Consider the following 10,791-nt stretch of genomic DNA (forward strand, 5'->3'; position numbering starts at 1 on the left):
AATATCGGGAGTAGTTATCGATATTAACAAGTAAGAAAGCTGTAGTCGAGACTGCTCGACTACGAGATCCCCTGAACCCTTCGAGCAATACCTATTTTAATCATTTTTCGCATCTTTCTGCTTACACAAGAAACACGCACACACGCTTAGACACACACACGCATACACACACACACACACACACACACACCACACACACACATATACACACAAGCACCCACGCATAAACACGCATGGGCTGCAGTGTCCGCTTACTATGAGAATTTAATTGTTTAATAACTTTTTTTGTGGACATACGATCTTCTTTCAGATCATAATGCATATAAATATATAAAATGCATATAAATATACATTCAAAATTTGGAGACTGTAAATCCAAAGATGTAGTAGATATAATTTTATAACTGATTTTCGATAAGGTATTTTATCGATAACCTTATCACTTGCAAATCAGAATAATTATATATTTATAAGACATAAAGGTAGAAGAAATGTATGGATTGCTGTTCAAGGGATATCATTATTATTATTATTATTATTATTATAAAGGCGAAGTATTTTTTGAACAAAGATGCGTAGTATACACTCATAACAATTGAAAAACACCAAGTTGGAATTGCTGCAACGCATTGCATGTTATATATTTTAGATTTGCCATTTTGAATTAGACCTTTCGACCATTGGCTATTTCACTGACCAGCTGAATACCCGAGCAGGCCTATAACAGTTATGTTCGTTGGCTTCCATCAACCCTTATTAGTGTTCCTACTCGCTGACCGCCTAAAATTGAAGAAAAAAATGTATATTCCTATATGTACATTCGCTTGACCGTTCGACCATTTCGGTTTGGCCATTGCAGTGCTAGCTCGTACCCCTTACTGTAAGCGTTAAGGGTTGTTTGATTCCTATATGATTAGTTAGCTGTCATTGTTACGATCGTATCGCAAGCAACGTATTCGAATTCGGATTTTACAAAGTATTTCAGGGTTTTTAAGGCCATGGGCTTGGAACATACATACATTTACGAAGCATTCGACAAATTTGTACCTCCTATTCTTTTCTGGAAGGCAAATGCGAACTATATTCGAACTATTTACGATCCTACTTGTTTTTAAAGTTCCCACTTTATAAACGGTAATTACATTTTTTTAAGGTAAATACAATATCGAAGTGCCATGTATTCTAAATTTGAAACAAAAACTCGCATCTGTTTTCCTAAGCAAATTACTTCTAAAAAATACCATAATTTCACTGCTTGATCGATTAGAAGTAATTCCAAACTAATATAGCAGCTGACAATTTTAGCACGATTCTTCAATTACCCTAGAACGCAATGACATGCGGATACATATGTGTGTATAGAGCAAATACGTACTATTGACACAGGTCTCCATGTCCTTTAGCCAATTTTCCAAAAGTTTTGTTTAATAATTTCTGTAACACTTATACATAAGTATATCGACTTAAGCATTGAAATAAAAACTTATGAAAATGTTCAGAGCAAAATGTCCCCCACAACGTTTCTTGCCTTCGTACCCTTATAACATGTTAGTCAGGGACTAAGGGACACCCTTCTGAAAGCTTTTGTTTCTAATATTCTATGCTTATTTAACACATACATTACTAATAACACTTGCACACATACATACGTATGTACGTATGTACATACTCGCAAAAAATATCATTCTAAACTTAAATACTGAATAAATGGACTATCAAGTCAAACTTTCCAAAGATAATGATATTTATTTGTGTGATTATGATGGTTATAAATGAAATAATTATAATGCAAATCTCTAACATCTAAAATTTAACATATGAAATGGAAACTATTCCCCTCTCAAATCCTAACCTAAAAGCTGAAAACAACCAAATCTCTGATTCAATAACGCAGATTTACACAGTGAATCTAGTCGATCAGTTTTTAAAGTGGGAAAGAAGTTACGTTATTAAATTATTTCATAGTACTGATACTACTTTACTACTTACTACTTACTTTACTTTACTACTTACTACTGTTACTAACTTACGAGTATGTAGCTGTATAATTTGGTGTACTATTCTTCAAAAGTAAGAAAACTAGAGAATATTTTTTTACAAAGAAACAAAAACGTCAAATCCAGCAGCATTATACCTCTTAAAATATGCACTGTTTGCCTCGCCCTTAATAGGCGTAGATGCACTCGAGAATATATTCTTAATTTTAAGTCTCTAGAGCTTTAAAAATAATCGGCACGCCCCTACTGATCGTATCGTGCGATCTTGGTCACGCTATCAGACAAGGATAATGAAGAGTATATTTGTCTATGTATATATACATATATCTTATACATTCAATTTTCCCCTAATGAATGCGTTTTAAAAGAAGAGAAAGGATTAATGTGAGTCACTGCAACTAGCTTAGGCGTAAGTCAGATTTCCTTCAAAGTAAGAAAATGGTAAGAAAATGTGTGTGTGCATGTGCGAATAATTATTGATATATCAGTTGCTCGAAGGGCTCAGGGGATCTCGTAGTCGAGCAGTCTCGACTAGAGCTTTGTTACTTGTTCTTATTATCTTGTTTTGTGGGACGGATTATAAATTGTGTATAAAATGTTTTCAAACTCATTCACGAAAGTGAAATATTATACTCATTCACGAAAGTGAATTATTATACTCATTCACGGAAGTGAATTAGTATATTGGTTTTGTGCAATGTCCGTCTTGCTGTCCGTCCGTCTGTCCGTATGAGCGCAATCTATTTCGGCGCTATTGAAGCTAGAGATTTGAAATTTGGAACACATACTTGTGTATATCTCCGATTTATTAAGTGTTAAAATTAAATTATGTTAAAATTGATCCGCCTACTAGGGGCGTGGTAAGTCGGAAAATGCATTTTCCGATATGCCAGAAATCATATTATTTAAAGAGCTAGAAAGCTGAAATTTGGAATATAGATCCGCATCGAGATCACGAGCTATGGCGGATATATCTACGCCAAGTAGGGCCGTGGTAAATCGTGAAAAATTGCATTTTCTACAGCGTTAGAGCGAAACTTAACTACTAAATTGCTGATGGGATGTAAATGAGTATTCCGCAGTCGATAACGCCCGACTGTAACGTTATTACTTGTTTTTTTTTAAGTATCGAAAAATATTGATATATCAATATTATTCAAGTTGCACATCTAATATTTAATTGATATTTTTTCTAAACTTAAAATATAATCGATAGGATATTTAAAAAAAATATTCGACAGCCCTATTAAAAAGGTTCTCCCGCTTGCTTTTTTTAAAAGATAAAATTTACCCTTAAATGAAAGCTTTGCTAATTCAGATATGAAATATTTTAGAAATTCAAAGTAATACAATTATATAACAAATAATTTAGCCCTATTAAATTAATTTCAAGTCATCGAGTCATTACTATGATATTATGATATTATATATATATATATATATATATATATATATATATATATATATATATATATATATATATATATATATATATCTTACAATTTAGAAATGATATATATATATATAATTTTTGTTCATTTTTAAATTATAAGATATATTTTACAAACAAAACTTATTTGCCAAAAATGACATTGAACAATTTAAGCAACAGCTCTAAATGTGCGATTGACCGTGTTGCTATCCTGCTCGCTCAACCGCGCGGCCATTTTTAAAAAGAATGCACACACACACTAACACACATACACGCACTTGGGCATTAGATATGTTGCGCATTTACGTAAAAATGCCAAGTTAGTTAATTTACATCTTATTCCCTTCATTGTGTTTTGCCAATCAATGGAGAGTACGTGAATTCCATTTGCTGAAAATCTTACCAAAAGCCACATGTTTTTAAATAATTTTGAGTGATTGAAATACGAATTTTGCTGTGTGCTCTTTTAATGGTTTTGTTGGTAAAACTTTTGTGCAGTTAGGTTAAATTTTGATTAGTTTCTTTATTTTTTTTTTTATCAATAAGTTCAACATTTCCAACAGCTAGACACAAAAATGTGCCAAAAATGTTTTGTCTGCTTAGTTCCTCGTGTGTGTGTTTTTCTTTTATCGGCGGTTTTTGCTTTTGTCGGCGTTTTTACTCTCCTGTTTGGCGTTCTCTCTCTCTCTCTCCGACATTTTACAATTTAAAGTTTCAAATGCGCAAAATCCAATCCAATATAAATATGTGCGCACGCCACGTCCGATTGCTGAGGTGAAAATTTGTTTTATATTTGATTTTATCTCTTCTTATTTTTTCATATTGTTTTTTACTTAAACATGCCACAATTTCTGTAAATTTTAAACACATCATTTCAGAACTATCGCACTTCAATTTTTGCTTAGCCCGTTGCACGTCCATCCACGCACTCTCAACGACTAAAATCGGCGAATGCGTTGAAAATTAAAAAAAATAAATTCGATGCTGCGACGCGCGCGCAAAAATTGAACTTCGAAGCGATCCTGCCTCCTGGCTGCTGCTCCTGCCTCTATTTCATTTACACAAAGGGGTGAAACGCAGTTTGCTTTGTAGAACGGGAAAAGGGAACACCATCCCCTTTGGCAACCCTAAAAAACGGGTTGTCAGCAAAACGCAACGTTTCCTCTGTCATGATCCTCTCTTCCTATTATGTTTTAGTACAACATTCGTCATGATCATTACGATCTTTTCACAGTGATCATGACGTTGTCCTTGTGCAATAACCTGAGATTTTTTTTGCGTCGCCGCTTTGTTGACACACCTTTAGCCGCCTCTCCTTACACACAGTAATTCTCGTATATTGGGATTGTGAAAGTCTCTCCTCTTAGCTCTCTTCTTCGCTTGCGCATCCTGTACAGTTTTTAGCTTTGCGCGCTTTTTGCACACATTTCTCTCTTTTTTTATTAAATCTATTGAGATTTTTATTTATTTGAAGTAAATTTGTAGAACGTGATCATTTTGAGCCGTTTACTTATAGATCCGTATAGATTCATACATATGGTTATATTTGCTCATTATATCTGCTGAACCCATTGAAAATGGGAAATGGGTACAAAGATTTTGTGAAAAGTTTGTAACAGGCAAAGGGAATCATTGCAGACCCCATAAAAATATATGCATGTGTGCATAAAAGAAGTGCAGAATGAGTAAAATATCAGCTTAGAGGCTTCAGGGTATCTCCTAGGTGAGCCTTCTTACTTCGTGTTACTTTCGTGTTTCATAACTCAATGATTTTATTTTCTGTGCTCGTCTGATAACATAATTGGTCTCCCAATAAATTATGTAGTTTGTTATAGTTTGTTTTTTTAATTATTCTAATGTCTAATTTAATTTACTTTAAGGAATGTGATTATGAATATGATATATTATGAATAAAGATATATGATTATAAATGCTATATTAGTCTATAGCATTGGTAGGTAAGATAGACCAGGTATCAATAAAATCAGATCTTGCGAAGCGAATCGTAAAATCTAACAGATCAACTGACACAGCTCGGTCCTACCCTCTTGTCTCTTATGGCTTTACAACCCCAAGAATGAAGTGATTTCATCACTTAAAAGTAACTGAAAAAGTGACTTCGTAAAAATGTGTTATCTAATATGAACATATAAACAATAAAATCTATTATATTTGAGGAAATTATCTACTAGCGCATAGCATTTCATTTCTAGTTCAATTCATCGCATCATAAGAGGAAACGCTCACCTCCAAGCCCTTTTGCACGCTTAACCCAACCTCTATTTATAATTATAAAAAAAAATGAGGGGTAAGTTCGATAGGCAGCAGTAACAACAAAATCACAAAAAACGTAACGATTTTTTTTTTTTTTTTTTTTTGGGCAAAAACCCGAAATGTTTGCACGCATATCCCAGCAATTATTTACGGGTTTTTGCACATTTTTGAAAAGTTGGATAGAGCTGGTATGGCCATCGATTCTGAAATTCTGAAACCAAATATTGCCACTTATGGAGTTTGACTCGCCCGCAGCAAAGCTACTGAAGTACCAATAAACACCTAAGCCCAACCAAAGAGTCTATTTGGAGCATCTTCCAAGATATTTCGTATTGTTCTGATCAACTTAACAAAAACAGACATTGAGAGTGCTCTGGTCGGTATTGGCCGACCACTAGATACCCTGAATCCTCCGAAGAGCTAATATTCCAGCCTCATTTTATACATAAATTCAAACAAAACAACTATTTCTAAACAATAAGAAATTATATTCTGTTCGCACGAGTTTGTAGGGCTTACAAGTTTTTTTTTCTTTATCAGGGGATCCAAAATATACAAATTCTTTATTAATTTCAGAGGTCTATATTGTAAATTTAAAGTCTCTAGCTTAAGAAAGTTTAACTTCGATATATCGACATCGATATTTATAATATGTAATTGGATAAGTAGGAAAAATCGAATAAAAATGAAAAGCTCGTGCTGCGCATAATTAAAGTTATTTGCTAGATTTTGCGGCTGTCGTCCTGATCAAGAATGTATATAATTTAACAAAACCACTATACCCGGAATTTCATTTTCCATGGGTTCAGGGTATTAAAAAGTATATCTGAGCTGAACCCAAACAGCTGCATGAAAAACAAAAACGAGAAATAATTTTTATATAGTGATGCATAGACTACGAGACACCCTCGAATATGACGAGACAATATATATACAATTATTATATTATTTGTTGAAGTATTCCAAGGAGTGTAAGAATTTAAAAACATTTATTGTCAGTTCACAGTTAATAACTAATTACCCGTTTTTAATCAAAATTTGTAAAGTTAAGTTAATAACATTTATTGTTATTGTCTTAAATTTTTTCAACTGGATTCGGGCATGCCTGAACTGTGTGAGCACACAGAGCATTACACCACTGCAGGAGGCTGCAAAATCCCTTCATAGAACGAGGTAGCCGAAACAAAAACAAAGCACAGCGCTAAAAAAAGGGAAATCCAATGCCGTGAAAAGGGTAGAAAGGGCGGTAAAGAGGCTGAGATAAACCAACAACAACTGCGAGAGCGGTACCGACGCGACGGCAGCGACTGATTGCAAGGCCCGAACAAATGGGATGGGAATCAGAATGTGAGCGGGAATAAAACTAGGCTGACCGACTGCTTCTGATGGGAAGTTCGTTATCCTCCACAATCGACGGCGCATTTTTTTTATTTTGAGCAATGTGCCAGTCGGGTAGCTCTCTTTACTCTTTCATCTTCATCATCACAATGACCATCATAATCGTTGACAGCAGTACGCAACTGCAACGGTTTTTTATTATAGCTGTACCCTGTACTTGTTAGTAGAAAGGACAACAAATTAGATTGATGTCGAACTATATATATATATATATATATAGTTCGACATATATATATATATATGAAAGATTACACGATATCTTATATTCAAGTTCATTCATTTACTCGTTCTTAATAAAAAATTTCATGTTGCGATCAGTTTGAAGGATTTCTGAAACTCTAAATAAAAATGCAACCGATGGGTGATAATTGAATGATGATGTTGATAACGGCTTGCACTACTTGGAAAAATATAAATTTGGTTACATAAATCGGGATACAACTTCCGCTTTGCGCATCTACAAATTAAATAATGTATTTTGGATTTCCGTTAGACGTTGAAGAAGTTTAACAATTACGTATGTATAGTATTTAAGATCATAGATCATACATTTTTTGTAGAAAATAATGCGACAAAGAAAAGTTAGTTACACAGTCAATATCTAAATACTTATTCGTCACGTGGCAGGCGTATGCGTTTTCTCTATGCAGGTGCATTGATTCAAACGAGTTCATTGATGGATACAACCTAAGGAGCATATTTAGACGGCTAGTCGAAATTTAAGGTATATCCCAGATGAGCACTTCTGGCTTCAGATTTTGCAGTTTCCGTTGAGCTTATTAGTCTCGATCGTATCTTGGAAACTGTCAAAGCAATATTTTGGCTTATAGGTTCTTGTGATAATTATGATGATATTACGTAATTAATATTCAATCTCAAATATATTTGATGTATAAGCTGATAGGAGAAGGGATTAACTGGTATCGAAGCAACAAAAGGTGTGGTTACTTTGAAATATATGAATGAACGTCAATCATATTTATTGACTGTCAAATTAGCCTTGACTTATAGAGGGCGCTAAACAATCTATTACAAAAAAGACGAGCTCAACGAACCTATTTATTGGTTCATGTATTTGCTACAACACAAATTATAAACCAAGAAATAGTGTTTTTGGTTTGTGGATATGGTTAAGCAATTAACTTAACGAAGCGAACAGCGAAATATCATTTTATTGGAGTAATAGTAGATTCTATGCAATATGTAGAATTTCTACTACTCATTCATGACTTTTAATGATTATTTTACTGTTATTGCGTTACACTGAATTAAAAAAAGAAACTGAGTTGCGTCAGTCGTTCAGTTAAAAATTGAAAGGGTATTCTCTACTTTTTCATATAGCTTAAAATTGCAGAATGAATGAACAGAAAAAAGAAGTCGCACTAACGGTAATCAAATTATGTAGAAAAACAATTAGATAATATCAATTGGTTGAGTAACAAGTAAGACAACTCTATTCATGACTTATCAACTACGTGATTCCCTGAATCCTTCGAGTGACGGATATTTCAATAATACTTCATTCATCGTATGTCTGTATGTATGTCTGTCCCCTGTCCACCTCACAGCCTGTTTCTCAGTCTGTCCACCTTTAAGAGCAATGCATAAGGATAACTACAGAAGACTATTTAAGTTTACTATATGTGCATATGCAGCAGTATCCATTTCAATGTATTTAAGTAAAACGATGCTAGTGTAAGATCAGAAGCGTTTTTCTGTCTAACATGAGTATGGGGGTGCTGTTCTAACTAAACAAATGAGCCGTATAGTAAATTCAGCGCATCGTAGATGCGACGTTTATTCGTAGAGTTCTTGATATAGGCTAAAGTATAAACTTATGAGCAAGCGCAGCTTGCTTAGAGCTAGGCGAATTAATGCAAGTAATGAGAGTTGTACAATGCAAAAGAGGCAGTAATTAGGGTGAACCTAAATATAACAAGTAAGAAGAGTCTAGTTGAGACTGCTCGACTAGGAGATACCCTGAACCCTGAACGCAGTAAGCAGCGACTGCGCTTGGGTTGCGCTGCATTGTGGGCAACATTATAAGAATTTATTTGTTGAATAATTTAATTTCTAGACCTACAATCTTAATAAAACTTTTAGACCATAATCATAATGCTCAAATGTGTGTACATTCCAAGGCACAAATCTCTAGTACTTGAAATACGCCTTTTGCAAAGGTGAGGGTGAGGGGGCGGATATAAAGGTGAGGGGTAAATTACAACGAAAATCGAAATTATATAAAATACATATAAGTCTACATTTAAAATTGGAAGCTCTAGCTCTAACGGTGTAGGAGATATAATTAAATAACTAGCTTTCGAGAAGGTTTTTAATCGATAATAAAATATCGGAAGTAGTTATCGATATATAGAGAAAAACTAGATATGCGCGTGATATACACGGACCTAGGAAAAAAAATTTCAAGACTCTACCTCTTATGTCTTCTGAGATCGACGCGTTCATACATACGGACGGACGGACGTACAGACAGACGGACAGGGCCAAATCGACTCAGCTGATCAAGAATATATATACTTTGTGGGGTCTGCCACGCCTCCTTCTGCCTGTTACATACTTTTAACAAAACCATTATACCCTGATTTCCCATTTTCAATGGGTTCAGGGTATAACAAGTAAGAAAGCTATAGTCGAGACTGCTCGACTACGAGATCCCCTGAACCCTTGGAGCAATAGCTATTTCAATAATTTTTCGCGTCTTTCAGCTTACACAAGAAACACGCACACACACACACACACACACGCACGCACGCACACACAGGCATACATACATACACACACACGCACACACACACACATACACACACACACATACACACACATACACACACACATACACAAACACACACAAGCACCCACGCATAAACACGCATGGGCTGCAGTGTTGGCTTACCAAGAGAACTTAATTGTTTAATAACATTTTTTTGTGGACATACGATCTTCATGACACTTTTAGATCATAATAACAGCATGGATATGCATGTATTTGCCAAAGCACAAGTCTCTAGTATTTGAAATACGCTTTTTACAAACATGAGGGTGAGGGGGTGGATATGGGGGTGGGGGGTAAATTTTAACAAAAACCGAAATTGCATAAATTGCATATTAGCATAAATAAAAAGTTTGGAGACTCTAGCAATAAAGGTGTAGGAGATATAATTTTATAACTGGTTTTCGATAAGGTTTTTTATCGATAAAAAAAGATCGGGATGAGTTATCGATTTTTAATAATAAACTTGATATGTGCGCTGTAATTACGGACATTTCAAAAAAAAATTGAAGTCTCTAGCTCTTATATCTTCTGAAATCGACGCGTTCATACATACGGACGGACGGACAGACGGACGGACAGACAGACGGACAGGGCCAAATCAACTCAGCTCGTCGCCCTGATCAAGATATATATATATTTTGTGGGGTCTGCCACGCCTCCTTCTGCCTGTTACATACATTTCAACAAAACCATTATACCCTGATTTCCCATTGAAAATGGGAAAGTGTTCCCATATACATATATACGCCCACAGAAGGCAAACCGCAAAAGCATATAATTCCTACGAGCTTGAAGATTTGGATAGTAGACTTACTAACAACCTCGATGACCCAAAAATATTTGTGACATATCGAAAAATACCCTATAACATTCAAATTTTCTACTTAAGCATCCAA

The 10,791-nt window shown here is 34.7% G+C and overlaps 1 long non-coding RNA gene across 1 annotated transcript; it reads right to left on the reverse strand.

The window, feature by feature from the left end:
- Positions 1-610: 610 nt before the first annotated feature.
- Positions 611-5,303, reverse strand: LOC122757468. The gene is made up of 2 exons (XR_006357514.1): positions 3,833-5,303; positions 611-780 (listed from the first exon to the last, which is right to left on the reverse strand). It is a non-coding gene; the product is annotated as an uncharacterized LOC122757468 (long non-coding RNA).
- Positions 5,304-10,791: the final 5,488 nt, after the last annotated feature.

This window comes from Drosophila mojavensis, unplaced genomic scaffold (assembly GCF_018153725.1).
Source record: "Drosophila mojavensis isolate 15081-1352.22 unplaced genomic scaffold, ASM1815372v1 contig_74, whole genome shotgun sequence".
Taxonomy (NCBI): Eukaryota; Metazoa; Arthropoda; class Insecta; order Diptera; family Drosophilidae; genus Drosophila; species Drosophila mojavensis.